Raw genomic sequence first — 15,878 nt, 5'->3', positions numbered from 1 at the left:
GAAGAAGCACCAACAGCACAAAGTTCTTTCTTAGGCCTGGAAGTAATGACTCTTTAATTCTGATACCTGAGATCAGTCTGTCTTTCACACTGTATAATGAATACATATGAGTTATTGCTTGAACACTATTTTCCCCCCAAATTTCCAAAACATAGGTTCCAGAAAATTACTCAATATTTGGCTTATCAGACTGCAAGCAGCTTACTATTTCTGGACTGTACACTCCTGAGACAGTTAAATTCCCAAGCAGTTCTGTGCACATTTGAAAAGTGCTACTGTGTTCCTTTCACTTGTTCTTTATTGATTGCCACAGACTATTATGAAAATACCGTGTCATTGCTCCGCATATGTATCCAGTAATGAATGTAAATACATAGATATGTACATATTGCTGACAGAAGCGTCTTCACAGCTGACTCTTTTATAAGTTTCTATGTAAACGTCAGGACTGATCCATTGAATTCAGTAAATTAGTGCTGTTTGCATCCCATCATGCCTCAGCACATACCTCGGCTAAGCATGACCCTGAATATTCCCTGCTTGCTTATTCACGAGGACGATTATGTCAATTTACCTTAGCTATAACCAATTTTCTGTTTTCTTTAGCTTCGAGTGTCTTACCCACAACTCTAGATACATAATATCTCCAAACTATGTGTTTTGTATTTTACCCAGGTGTTGAATATCCTCCCACCAATAAGCTAGTCAACTAGAAGATTAAGCAATGGCATGAAAATGGTAAATTAAGGAAATAGAGTATCTTGCAAGTTTTACACCATAAAATGTATTATGAAGACAGAATATAATGATGCGGATCATTATAATATCTTACACCGGCAGAATGTTTTATTCTTCGCAGGCTATTCTGTATACATTCTGTATACATTCTTTTAACAAATATTTACCGAGCATCTATTCTAGCACCTAGAATAAAAGGAACAAAAGAGACATGACATCTACGGTCATAAAGGCTAGATGAGTAGGTGATCAAAAATAAATGCAATACAATAATCAGAAATTTTCTTAAGTCTATGGAAGAAAAATCGAATATGAGAGCATAATAAGTGGAAGGGGGCCTATTAGAGTAGTCAAGTAACGTTACCCCAAAGGGGAGATATTTAGCTTAAAACTGAAAGACGAAAAGGAGTCAGCCCTGTGGAAAACAGAAAGAAAAACCTACTGGGAAGAGAGCACCACGTGTGTAAAGTTACAACAGAAAAAAGATCCTGATATTTAGGAAGAAATCACAAGTCTGGAATGGCGGGATATAATGAATGAGGATATTAGAAAGAGGGTTGACAAAGTAGGTAAAAGTTAAACATGCAAACAGTGTAAATATGTTTTTTAAACTGTGGGTCACATTCACAATTTTAATAGGTCACAACAGTTATTAAAAAGAGACTAGCCGGGGCGCCTGGGTAGCGCAGTCGTTAAAGCGTCTGCCTTCGGCTCAGGGCGTGATCCTGGCGTACCGGGATCGAGTCCCACATCGGGCTCCTCTGCTGTGAGCCTGCTTCTTCCTCTCCCACTCCCCCTGCTGTGTTCCCTCTCTCTCTGGCTGTCTGTCACATAAATAAATAAAATCTTAAAAAAAAAAAAAAAAAAAAAAGAGACTAGCCGAGGCCAGCCAACATTCAAGCATATTACACCTCGTAAGGATAAGCCTTATTTTGAGAAACATTTATTTCTATTGTTTAAATACATGGGGTGTGTATGTGTGTGTGTGTGTGTGTGTGTGTATTTACTGGGGTAGAAAATGAACCCCCAACTTGTCACTGTGGATGGTAGTCCATGAAGTCTGAAAGGCACTGTTACGAACTATGGTGAGAACTCTGTATTGTGCTGGGGTGGGAGTAAGGACGCTTGGGTAGGAATGTTCCAGCTAGAGAACTAACCAGAGCAAAATCCTGAGGCCAGAGACGTAACTGGAAACCATGAGAGGGAGGGCCCGACGCTGCAGACGGGTCATGTGAGGTGATCCTGTACACGTTCAGGAGATAGGCTAGGAGGTGATCTTACTGAGAACTGATTCAGCGTCCTGATAGCAATATTCATTTTATCGAACCAGATCGATGAAATAGGTAAATAAGTGTAGCCAGAGTGTCTTAAATATTTTCCAAAAGTCTGAGAGTACAAGAGGGAACTTGGAGAATTTGGGAACTAGGGGGAATTATTTTTAAAGATGGGGGGTGTATTAGCTCACTTATTGGGATCAGGGGAGTCACACGGGTTGGGGATTGTTGCCCCTCTTACGCAGCCACGTCAGAATCCAGTGGTGGCAGGGGTGCATGATCTGAGACCGTGGCAGCGCCGTGGTGTCCTTAACGGACTTCTTCTGTGATGTGCTTTTAGCTACAGTCTGGCTGCTGCCTAACGCTACTCACGCCCATCCTTGCTCATCCGCATTCTCCAGACTCCCTTGACATTCTCTGAGTCACAAATACCTTTCCATAAATCCCGTGTTCTGCTTACATAAGCCAGAGCTGGTTTCTGCGGCTTGAAATCAAGAACGCTGCCTTGAACAGTTTTCCACTAGGAAGTTCTTACGTGCACCACAAAAGCCCTGCACAGAAGTAGCTACGTTATTTGGAATCTTCAACAAACTGCGTTCATATGGGGTATAATCTCCGGCTGGCCGGTATGCAGGACTATTTGAGTTTTGAAACAGATATTGAATGCTTCCAGTCAGACTGAAGCCAGAAGATGCCATGGAGGGGCCATGTCCATTTTGTGAAAGACACGAAAGGGAAAATAGCAATTGAGAAAGCAATTCAAGTGACATGACCCTTAACCTATTATTACCTAAGCATCAAAAACAATAGACTGAATATAAAGAAATACTACTCAATATCACGAATAAAACCCTTGGCTTGATTTAAATTCAGAAGACAGACTTATTTCTGCTCATCTCAACTGCTGTAACAATAAATAAAACTAAAAGCACTTATTGAATTGTTGCCAAAACAACTAGGGAGGAAATGCAGGAATGAATGTTAAAAGTCGATAAGAATTCTTGCAACAACTAATTGGGATTTCTCATTCATGTGTAGTATTTTCATTACTATATATGTGCATAATGTCCAAAGTATTGGAACTGTAACTTATATCATCCTATACCATTACATCAAGATAACTGGGCATTTATACTTCGTATTTAAATTCTTTATTTCTAATAAAGAAATGTGGTTCTCACACTTCGGCATTCGTAAGAATCATTGGGAGGGCTTGTTGAAACACCAATGGCCCGACCCCACCCCCAAAACTCCTGATCCAGAACCAGGCTGGTGCTTCTAACAAGTTCTCAGGTGGTGTCAGTGTTGCTGGTCTGCGAAACTTTAAGAACCACTGTGTTGGAAGATACTAAAAATGTGCAACCCATAGTTCACAGATATGAAGGAAAAAAGTACTATCTCAAAACTATTAGTTCTTTTAGTCTGAGTTTTTTTAAAAGTCTAAAGTCTGCTATTATAAAGGAGTTTTATACTGTTGCAGTTATCCCTGAGAGCATTACCAAAATGTCCATTGCCAGAATGGTTTTTAAGCGCACCCAGAAAGTACACATAATAAGTACATATACAGGTCATTTGTCCTGACAACTAAGTCAGGGAGTGCATACGGACTTACATCAACTTTAGCAGAGATGGATCATACAAAAGTTTGATCCAGAGTCCCTGGTTTGAATTTATAAATAAGAAAAACTGAGCTAGATCGAACGGTAGTCATATTTTTAATTTTTTTGAGGAAAATCCATACTGTTTTCCATAATGGCTGTACCAATTTACGTTCCCACCAAGAGCGCACAAGGGTTCCTTTTTCTCCACACTCTCATCAACATATGTTATTTCTTGTCTTTTTGATAACAGCATTTTCCTAATGATTAGTGATGCTGAGAATTTTTTCATGTACCTGTGGGCCATTTGTATGTCTTTGAAAAAAATGTCTATTCAGGTCCTTAGCCTATTCTTTAATTGGATTATTTGCCTTTTTTGCAAATAAAAAGGTGTGTCGGTCCCTTCTATATTTTAGATATCAACCCCTTTCAGATATATGACGTACAAATATTTTCTCCCATTTGGTAGGTGGCCTTTTCATTTTGCTGATGGTTTCCTTTGCCTTTTAGTTTGATGAGTCCACTTGTTTATTTTTGCTTCTGTTTCCTGTGCTTTTGATGTCATATCTAAAACATCATTGCCGAGACTGATCTCAACGAACATATACCCTATGTGTTCTTTTAGGAGTTTTACAGTTTCAGATCTTTTTTTTTTTTTTTTAAAGATTTTATTTATTTATTTGACAGAGAGAGAGACAGTGAGAGAGGGAACACAAGCAGGAGGAGTGGGAGAGGAAGAAGCAGGCTCCCAGCGGAGGAGCCTGATGTGGGGCTGGATCATAGAACGCCGGGTCACGCCCTGAGCCAAAGGCAGACGCTTAACAACTGAACCACCCAGGCGCCCCTACAGTTTCAGATCTTATACCTAAATCTATAATTTATTTCAATTTTTGTGAGTGTTGTAACATAGTGGTCCAATTTCTTTTCTTTTTCTTTTTTTTTTTTTTTTACATGTGAAGATCCAGTTTTTCTCAATACCATTTATTGAAGAAACTATCCTTTTCCTATTGTATATTCTCATGCCTTTGTCAAAGATTAGTTGGCTGTATATGCTTGAGCTTATGGCTTATTTCTGGGCACTCTATTCCACTCTATTGGCCCATGTGTCTATTTCAGAGTGACCATATAATTCAGCAATCCCACTTCTGGGTATATATCTGAAGGTAATGAAATCAGTATTTCATAGAGGTATCTGCACTCCCATGTTCACTTCAGCATTATTCATAATAGCCAAGACACGGACACAACTTAAGTGTCCATCAACAGATGAATGGATGAAGAAAATGTGGTATAAATATATACAATGGAATATTATTCAGCCATTGCAAAAACATAGATACACTGAGAACATAATGCTAAGTGAAATAAGTCAGACAAAGACAAGTACTATATAATGTCTCCTTTCAATGTGGAATATAAAGAATTAAACTCATAAGAACAGAGAGTAGAATGGTGGTTGCCAGGGGCTGGAGCTGGGAGAAATGGGAGATACTGACCAAAGGAGATAAACTTTCAGTTAAAGAGTAAGTTCTAGGGATCTAACATACGGCATTATAACTATAGCTAATAATACTGTATTGAGCATGTGAAAACAGTAACAGAAACTGAGCAACCACATACAAGCACATAAGCCCAAAAATGTTTTATAGCAAAAAAAAAGAACCCCCCACCACAAAAAAGCTGTGTTAATACTATGTTAACAGCATCTCAACTCAGTTCCAATCATTTTCCCTTGTGTATTTAAAACAACCAAGTAGCATGTCAGTAGAGTTGCAGGATACAAAATTAATGCACCGAATAAAGTGCATTTCCATATGCTAATAACGAAGTAGCAGAAACAGAAGTTAACGATTCCATTTACAGTTGCACCAGACAGAATGAAATAGGAATAAACTTAACCAAGGAGGTGAAAGACTTGTCATCTGCAAACTACAAAACACTGATGAAAGAAAATAAAGAATGCACAAACAAATGGAAAGACATTCCATGCTCATGGATGGACGGAATTAATATTGCTAAAATGTCCATACTACCCTAAACAATCTACAGATTCAATGCAATTTCTACCAAAATACCAATAGTATTTTTCATAGAACCAGAACAAATAAAACTAAAATTTATCTGGAGTCACAAAAGATCCTGAATAGCCAAAACACTCTTGAGAAAAAAAACAACAAGTTGGAGGTATCACATTCCCATATTTCAAGATCTACTACAAGGCTGTGGTAATCAAAACAATATGGTACTAGAACAAAAACAGACATATATATCAATGGAACAGAAAAGCCCAGAAATAAACCTACATTTATAGGGTCAATTAATCTGCAATAAAGTAAGAACATACAAAGGAGAAGAGATAGTCTCTTCAAAATACGGTGCTGGGAAAACTGGCCAGTTACATGCAAGAGAATGAAACTGGACCACTTCCTTACACCATACACCACAAAAATAAATTCAAAATGGATTAAAGACCTAAATGTAAGAAGTGAAACCATAAAACTCCTTTGAGAAATCATAGGTAGTCATTTCTTTGACATTGGCCTTAGCAACATTTTTCTAGATATGTCTTATCAGGCAAAGGAAACAAAAGCAAAAATAAATTATTAGGATTACATCAAAATAAAAAGCTTTTGCACAGCATAGGTAACTGTCAATAAAACAATAAGGCAACTGACTGAATGGGAGAAGATAATGGCAAATGATATATCTGATAAGGGGTTAATATCTAAAATATATAAAGAACTTATACAACTCAACAGCCAAAAGAATAATCCAATTAAAAATGGACAGAGGACCTGAGTAGATATTTTTCCTAGGAAGACATACAAATGACCAACACACATGAAAAGATGCTCAACATTACTCATCATCAGGAAAGTGCAATTCAAAACCACAATGAAATATCACCTCACACCAGTCTGAATAGCTACAAAAAAAAAAAGAAAGAAAGAAAGAAGAAGAAGTAGTAGTAAGTGTGGTGAGGATGTAGGGAAGAAGAAGAAGAAGAAGAAGAAGAAGAAGGAGAAGGAGAAGGAGAAGGAGAAGGAGAAGGAGAAGGAGAAGAAGTAGTAGTACTAGTAGTAGTAGTAGTAGTAGTAAGTGTGGTGAGGATGTAGGGAAGAAGGAACCCTCATGCACTATTGGTGGGAATGTTAAGTTGGTGTAGCCACTTTGGAAAACAGTATGGAGGGTCCTCAAAAAACTAAAAATAGAAATTTCATATGATCCATTTCACTGCTGGGTATTTACTCAAAGAAAATAAAAATACTACTTTGATAAGATATATGCACCTCTATGCTCACTGCAGCATTATTCACAGTAGCCAAGATATGGAAGCAACCCAAGTCTCCATCCATAGACGAATAAATAAAGAAGATGCCCAGCCATAAAAAAGAATGAGATCTTCCCATTTGCAACAACATGGATGGATCTAGAGGGTATTATGCTGAGTGAAGTAAGTCAGACAGAGAAAGACAAATACCACATAATTTCACTTATACGTGGAATCTAAAAAACAAAACAAAGAAAAAGTAAAAACAGACCCATAAATATGGAGAACAAACTGATGGTAACCAGAAGGAAGGGGGAGAGGGGTGGGTAAATGGGTGAAGGGGAGTGGGAGACACAGGCTTCCAACCATGAGGTACTTCCAATCCTGAGTAAGGAATGAGGATTAAAGGTACAGCACAGGGAATAAAGTCAGTGGTATTACAGTAGCATTATATGCTGACAGATGGTAGCTACACTTGTGATGAGCATAACACAAGGTATGGACTTGTTGAATCACTATGTTGTACACCTGAAACTAATGGAACATTGTATCAACGATACTTCAATAAAAAAAAATTTAAATTTTAAATTTTAAAGAGAGAAAAAACTCACAATAAAAATAAGTGAGACGGACCACCCAAGTAGCCTGCTCTTGTCTCACATGTCATTAAATGCTATCTTTAACTGAATTCCTTCAACAAATACAGGTTGAGCACCTACGTGACTATGACTGTTCTAGTATTAGAGAAAGGGGAGCAAAAACCGGGTAGCTGAGTACGTGAAATTTACATTCTGGTGGGGGAAAGACAAATGTTAGCTAAGTTAAAAATAGTCACGGCAACGATTTATACTCATTAAGTGTTGTGAAAGAAATGTCGTCTCTGTTAGAGAACAGTAGGGAAACACACACAGAACTTCGGCCACAGAAAAATTACGTGGCCAATACTAAGAATGAGGAAGACCCCACAAAATAAGAAGAAAACAGAAGAATATAGTCAGAAAAGCCACGAGGAGAGTGTGATTCAAGTAGGGAGAGAGTAGCTGGCAGGGTGGCTGTCTGAGATTAAGAAAATTTAATCTAGGGGCGCCTGGGTAGCACAGTCGTTAAGCGTCTGCCTTCGGCTCAGGGCGTGATCCCGGCGATCTGGGATCGAGCCCCACATCGGGCGCTTCCACTGGGAGCCTGCTTCTTCCTCTCCCACTCCCCCTGCTTGTGTTCCCTCTCTCGCTGGCTGTCTCTCTGTCAAATAAATAAATAAATAAAATCTTAAAAAAAAAAAAAAAAGAAAAGAAAATTTAATCTAGAAGAATGTCTCTTAGACTTAACAGTTGGGAGTCACCAATAACCTTGACAAGAGCATTTTCACTGTAATGTGGAGAAGAAAGCCAGCTTGGAAGAGGCTGAAGAATATGAGGTCAATCCAGAGAGATTTTACTATGAAGAGGAAGAAACAGACCAGGCACTTGTCAGAGACAGATACTTTCAAAAATGGACAAAAGCAGCTAACACGTGTATGTGTGTTGTTGGGGTCAGAGTGCGAAGGCCAGGCAAACAGGTGGTATGCCCCATACGCTACGTCAGGCACACTGGGGCTTCAGAGCATTTGGTGGGAGGCAGGTCTATTAGTTTGACTTCCTCTGAGGGCTGGACTAAGATTTGTGAGTGCTGTCCTTTCTAGAACCTTCTGGTCATGACAGAGCTCGGCCTTTGTGAACCAACCTCAGACTTTAGATAGTTGAGGGATTATACTCATATCCTAAAAGACATCAGCCTCTTTGTGAGGCACAATATCATGATTCGAAATACACACCCTTTACAAATACACACCTTCAACAAAAATTTCTCACTCCAGCTTCAAATACTGTTCAAGTGGAGGTTTTTATCCAGTTTTACTTTTGCGGTTAGTTTTAGAAGCGTACCTGTGCCAAAAGTGAATATACTTTTCCAGACAATACTAATTACCCCACTTCCCGTTCCCTACCCTCTCTGTACCTGACCTGGTTATTAAGTAACACTTTTAACTATTAATTCCATTCCACGGATTAAGAATCTCAATGCAAAAATGCCGTTTGTCCGAGGTTACACTGTAGTGAGTAGGGGACGTGATATGTGAACAGGGGTATGTGCAGTTCATTTAAGAAAACTAGTAACACAACTTGGTTCTACACCTAAAAAAGGATATGTGGATTTCTTTCATTTCTTCTTTTTGTAATAAAAGGGGGGGGAAGGAGAAAAATTAAGTGTCTAAAGTCTTCCAAGTATTATCGTGCAGAATTATTCTAGACAACAAGCTACTGGATATGAAAATATCACAGAGCAAATTACCCTTCATGTGCATCATTTCATTCTACTAATGAAAAATAATAAAAAGCTATATTGACAGCACAGTCAGTTCACAGCTTTTCCCTTGGAAGCTGTTTAACTAAAATATTCAAGCTGAAAAATTATTACATATGGACTTCTCTATACATTTTATGAGTACCCAAAGAACACTATATATTCATGAAATAAATTTAACTATAAAAGTATAAGACGATTTTTTAAAAAAACATGAAATGAGATTCATATGACTAACATTCTTAGTTTTAAAGAATAAAAAAAGATCGTAAGTTCAATTATCAACCTATAATAAGATAAACAATCATGCAATAGTATAAAGCATAAAATTTACTAAAAAATGTTTTCTTGTAACTGACCTTCCCTCCAATCCCCCAAATAGCTCAGGATCAAAAGACCCTTACTTGCAGGTCTTTGGAAAGGACCATGCCCTGAAGGTCAGAAAATAGGAACTCTAGACATTAACTCGCTGGCCAAATCCCTGCACCTCTCTGGGCCTCCCCTCCACTTACTCATCTGCGAGGACTGGAATATATGATCTCCACAACCTTCTCGACTATGACATTCTGAGAAGCTATATTTGAAAGTCTTCAGTTTTTGGAGAGAGGGGAATTTCTTTTCTTTTCTTTTTTTTTTTTTTTAAGATTTATTTATTCATCTGACAGAGAGAGAGCGTGTTTGTGCATGTGGGGGGAGGGGAGAAGCAGACTCCTGCTGAACTCCGAGTCTGATGCAAGGCTTGATCTCAGGACCCCAAGATTATGACTTGAGCCAAAATTAAGAATCGGACACTCAACCAACTGAGCAAGGCGCCCCGAGGGAATTTTTACGTTACTAAAGAAATGGACCCACCTCCAACAGCAGAGAGACCTCAGTGTGCTTTTCCCAAAAAAGGGCAGTTCTCTCTCCAAGAGCTTCCTAAGTAACCAGCTCTATACTTCCTGAGACCCAAATGGCAAACCAGATCCTATACCAATATGAATGTGCTTATTAGCAGAAGCCTAAATGCAGAAAACACCCTCTCAGTCTCAATTACAGAAATTCCACACCCCATTTCTTCAAAGTAGGAAGCACTTAAATGTTAATAAGAAAGCATAATCTTACCTCCAAATCCTGAAACTTACTATTTCACTAACAGATAAAAAAGGAACTTGAAGAGTATCCCTTTTAACATTTCTTATTAAGCATTTAAAAAGTATATGAAAAAGGGGTGTCTGGGTGCCTCAGTTGGTTTAAGCATCTGACTCTTGATTTTGGCTCAGGTCATCATCTCAGGGTCATGAGATGGAGTTCCGTGTGGGTCTCCTCGCAGAGCGTGGAGCCTGCTTAAGATTCTCTCTCTCCCTCTCCCTCTGCCCGCCTGCCACCCCCACCCTGCCCCTCACACACTTTCTGTCTAAAAATAATAATGATAAAAATAAAATGAACAATGCATTCCTTGCTAATAAAATTTCTTTCTAAAAAATAAAAATAATAAAATGTATATGAAAAGAATAATTAGTAGCTTCAGAAAATGCACTAACTGTAGGATTTTCAAGAAATGACTTTTTAAAATGTAAGTCGTCACTCAGGGCACCTGGATGGCACCGTCAGTTACGTGTCCAACTCTTGGTCTCAGCTCAGGTGGTGATCTCAGAGTCCTGAGATAGAGGCCTGCATCGGGGTCCGGACCAGCACTCAGTCTGCTTGGGATTCTGTCTCTCCCTCTCACTCTGGCTGCCCCCCATTCATGCTTGCTCTCTCTCTCTCTCTCTCTCTAAAATAAATAAAATCTTAAAAAAAAAATAAAATGTGAGTCCTCTGCATGCTCATGGATTCTGAATAAATCTGTTCAATATCTAGATATTAATAATGTACCACTGCCCAAAGTACACCATGTGATAGGACTCCATATTATTTGAGGTAACAGAATTCCAAGGTTCATTTTTTAATACATTGCATTTCTTCTCTAGAGGACTTCTTGGAGCCTTCAGAAGACTGATAGGAATTTAGAGTCCTCAAAAGAAGGGCCTTTGGCACAGTGTTTTCCTGCTTATGTAGTCATAGACTACTTTTATGGGACTAACATTCTGTGAAACACACTTGATAACATTCTGTACCGGGGTTGATGAGAAATCTATAATCTAAACAGGAAGATTATGAGAAGGCCTCCAACCAGGCCAGTCTTACTGCAACAGAAACGCACGCAGTCAGCACACTGGCATTTCAAAATATTGATCGTCTCTGAACAGTAGACGAGCTTCAAAGAGTGGCTGGTATATGACAATCCTTTAAAGTTAAAATCATTTTTCAAAAAAAAGATTTCTTAACTTGGCCATGATAGAGTAGGATGTCTTTATTTCCATTCTGACAAACATGATGGAGGACTGACTGTGGGGGGAAGAAGGAGTCAAAAAAGGGGTAGGGAAAGAAAAAAAAAATCATTCTATTAAAGAAAATTGATTTCTTAGCTACACCAAGAAGTATCAATTGTGTTGGGCTGTGTCTACGTGGCGTGTAGTGCTTCCCAGCTGGTTTAATTACAGCGTTCTAAATTACCAGCGATCATAAATCCTAAGAATCTGCAGAAAAAGACAAGACTACGATCCAGACTTTGGAAAAACATTCATGGGGAAACTACTGGAAGGAAAAGGCAATTCTGTTACTTTCTTCATCTAGCAGAAAGCTCTTCTCGAGCACCCAGCACCGTAAAGCAGTCTCAACCGTTCAGCTGCGACACAGGCTCGCTCACTAACTCGCGCTGGTCAGCCTGCGAGGCTGCAGGAGTCGCCCATCCTCACAACGGGAACCGAACGTTCCGGTATCATCAAATTATAATGATCACACATGTCCACAAGTGACGACACATCTCTGGGAGGGCTATCACCACCTCCCGAGGGAGACCCTGTGCATCCTGGCGACACGGCGTGGGGACGCCGGGGACAGGAGCCTCTGCGCAGTGGCACTTACTAGGCGGGTGCGGGTTGAAAGGCCATGTGCTGGGTGTGCCAAGGTTCATGATCAAGACGGGCATGCCTGTCTTTGGGGACTGTCATTAGCAAAAAGCCTTGATGATCGCACGGAAGTAGGAATCTCATGGAGACCCAGGTCAGGGATCAAACACTAGCTAGCTACGAATTCAGCGTGGCGGGACAGAAGGAAATGGGGGGCCTTTTCCCAGCACACACGGAAGTGCGTCCACTAAAAAAAGGGAATACAAAAATTCGCAAGTGAACCTGAGAGATGTGTACAGAGTCAAATAACAGCCTCCAAAATCACAGAAAGATCGAAATAGCTTAAGCAGAGGGAAAAAAAAAAGTTTGCTATATTTGAGAATAAACATTCCTGGTCCTCCAGCTACTAGTTTTGAGGCTAATTCACGACAAGACAATGATCCTTTAGTAACTATGAAAGTGCCGCTCCAGAATCTTTGGTCAAAAATTGGAATGGAATGGAAATTTCAATGAAAGGTTTTTAAAGATGCATCTTCTCTCTGCACGCGTGTGGCCCCAGGGGCTGGAGACGAGGACACAACCTGGGCCCATACTGACCGGACTGAAGCTAATTGGACTTTGTGGCAAATGAACTCACGACCTAGGACTCATGAGTCGCGATCTAACACACGGAGACTGTGAACCACAGCAGATACATGTTGACTCTGGAGATTCTTACTTGGAATCATTTCTGTCCTTAAATGGGCGTTCTCATTTTAAAGCGTCAACTGTAGTGATACTGTTTTTCTAAGGTTTTGCAAACGAATGAATTCACTGATCTCACATTTACCTAGGGCAGTGGAAGACCCTATGGGCCCTGGTGGAGTAGTTTAAAAAGGCACAAGGCAACAGGCAGAATTCAGTCCTAAATAGGAGCCAGGAAAAAAAAAAAAAAAAAAAAACCACAACAAAACACAAAAAAACCACTATAGTACTAAATTTTACAGCAATCGCTAAAGTTGACTGAGTGTTTACTATTTAAAAGATGTTACAGAAAGTACTTTTGAAAAGCTAAACCACCTCCATTTCAGAGATGATCAAAAGTGAAGCAGACTGTACATGTTTGACGAAGTCACACACTAGTCATCTCTCTGCCAACCTTGGACCGATGATGAAGGACAAGGAGAGACACTGTCTCGACACCCATTCCAATTGCCCTTCATCCCCTGCTGCTTTCTACAGACCAGTGTCCCCAGGTTCCCTTGCAGCTAACCACTGCTTTGAGACACACTTATAGCCAACAGAGAGAAGAAAAGGGAGCTGGGGTTTCTGGAAAAGCCTCTGTGTGCATGTGCGTGGCCACATATACACACATGTGTACACATATCTGCATATACACACGTCATCCTCGTCTTCCCATCTGGAATGTAGATATGATGGTCGCCACTGAAGCAGACATCTTACAAATCTACCAGAAACTCTTGGCCCTGATATCCTTGAGCTGTGAAACCAATGTCAGCAACAGACTAAAAGGAAGCACAGTTCTGGATGTTTCTAGAGGCTCATTTCCTATCATCTTCTGGTAGTTTAGCTCCAAGCTGGCTCAGCAGGTCTGATTAGTCCTGATGGAAGAACAGGCTGATGGAACTGAGCTGGAAAGGCACCTGCCCCCCTCTCTCTAAGAAAGCCACTTTCCCCTACTATGTAGCCAGCTAATGCTCCCTGCCCCTGTTCCCTAGAAATATGCAGCACTCTGTGAGGCTAGACATCTCTACTGGAGCAATTTCCATGGCGTATCCAGTCCAGTTATGCTCCCTCTGCGACACGTCAGCTTGCAAGCTGTTCTCCAATAAGGCTGACTTGATATTTGCACCATGGAGCGCTAGTGATTTGCACAATATGCTACCTCTGGACTTCTTATGACCTGACAAAGATAAAAGCCCTTATTTTTCCAACTTGTATTTGTCAGATTTTTCTGGGATTCTCTGCTGAAAGAATGCTGTAATACATGTAAGATAAAATGCTACAGGAACAGACAGTAGAGTGGTAACTCAGCCCTCCGCTGCAGGGGGCCAGTTTGTTCAGGCTTTGTCTAGGATGCCTTTAAACTAGAAGAACAAACCAGGCAGGAGATGGCACACGCTTGAGCAAAGGCAGAGTACATAATGCCTTTACTCTGGGGCTCTTGTGACAGAGAAACCACAGACAAGGATGCAATGACAATATAACTGAGTGATCTCTAGCAGCATCTAGAAACCCATTATATTTTCCCTGATAGTATGCAAGTCCAAGTGGCAGGTGCTTTTTTTTTTTTTTTTTTTTGGTGTCAATGCCAACCGTAGTGTGGGTTTATGGTAGAGATTCTAAAAGCTGACTCCAGGAAGCCCCGGTCCTACACAACAAACAGGTAAAAAAATATTCAGGGTATGTCAAAAATATGTAAAGAGTTATGGATTCACTAGAGCAACAGAATTCACTGACCCTTTATTATGTGCCAGTCTAACTAGCTGTCAATAAAACAACAAAACGACATTTTCCGTTCAGAGAGAATTCTTCCCAGTATGAGAAATATGAATGAGCATTCATAGCACCGTGCTGGAAGTGCAAGTCAGGGACCAGGGCTGTCGTTACCCTACAGAGAAAGATAAGTGACCACAGTGCAGAGCCAGGGTCCACGTCACAAGAGGGGAGAGAAGGGAGCAGTTTATAAAGATCACATAACGTTCGGTGCAGGGAACTGGGAAGACAGGACAGAAGGCAGAGAAAACCACACATCCAAAAATAGGCAGGAAAGGGTAGTATTTGGGGAAACCTGCACGAAGTTGGTTGTTCCCAGAACAGGTGGAAAATGAAGCTGGAGAGGTAGGAATGGGGTGAATGCCAAGGTGGAAAGGTGAATCGTGTTTTATAGGTAATGGAGGTTTTCAGGCATGGGAATGTATTTAGATTCGTGACCAAAAGCAATGAGAAAAAAGAGGAGTCCGGATCAGGGAACAGCTTTCAGTTTGGTATCAGCTACTGTCTTCCAGGCCCTGTATTAGTTGCTGTAAAGATATTTCCTCAAATCCTCCCAACAGCCTAATAAGAGTGAGATCATCATCCTCCCACTTCCCAGGAAAGAATCATAAAAAGCTCAAAATAGTTAAGTATCTTAATCATGATAATAAAACTCATGCAGAGTTAAAGTAGCATTCCAAGGTGTTTGTTATAAGAACGATAGGTAACAATAACTGAACTTTGACTATGTATCATGCACTCTCCTGGTGTTAGATTTATTGCAAGAGACAAAAATTCCTGCTCTCACGGAGGTTACAGGTTGGCATCATAGGACTCTATGAAACCACCCAGGCAGACAGAAGGTGCAGTAAGAAGAAAGCAAGCAGATCAACCCCAGCTTGATAACCTGGGGCACACCAACGTTGAAGGGAGGTGGGCAGAGGAGAATGAGAGAATCTGAATTCATTTCAGGTCAACCCAGAGATCCAACACATTGCAAACAAAACCTCAAGTGGTTAAATGAAAACAATCCTGGTGACTTGTAATAGTTCTTAGTCTCTTATAACATCCCAAATCTTACTTAATCCAAAGTGGCTAAAAAACACAATTGGTATAAATTTACAAATTTATACTATTGTTCCTGTGAAGGTGATGAGTTGCGTGGCAGGGGACGGGGGGAGGGCAGGTTCAGACAGGAAACTAAGATTGGAGTATCAGGTACTCTTATGGAGACTCAGTACTTCATTGAATT

General features: G+C 40.2%; 1 protein-coding gene across 10 annotated transcripts in view; it reads right to left on the bottom strand.

The window, feature by feature from the left end:
* The window catches only part of RFX3 (regulatory factor X3), a 439,811-nt gene that overhangs the window by 103,585 nt on the left and 320,348 nt on the right, over positions 1-15,878 (bottom strand). The window lies entirely within an intron of this gene.

This window comes from Ursus arctos, unplaced genomic scaffold (genome assembly GCF_023065955.2).
Source record: "Ursus arctos isolate Adak ecotype North America unplaced genomic scaffold, UrsArc2.0 scaffold_33, whole genome shotgun sequence".
In the NCBI taxonomy this organism is placed as follows: domain Eukaryota; kingdom Metazoa; phylum Chordata; class Mammalia; order Carnivora; family Ursidae; genus Ursus; species Ursus arctos.
The sequence above is the reverse complement of the archived record's forward strand: the minus strand, read 5'-3'. Positions and strand labels throughout refer to the sequence as shown.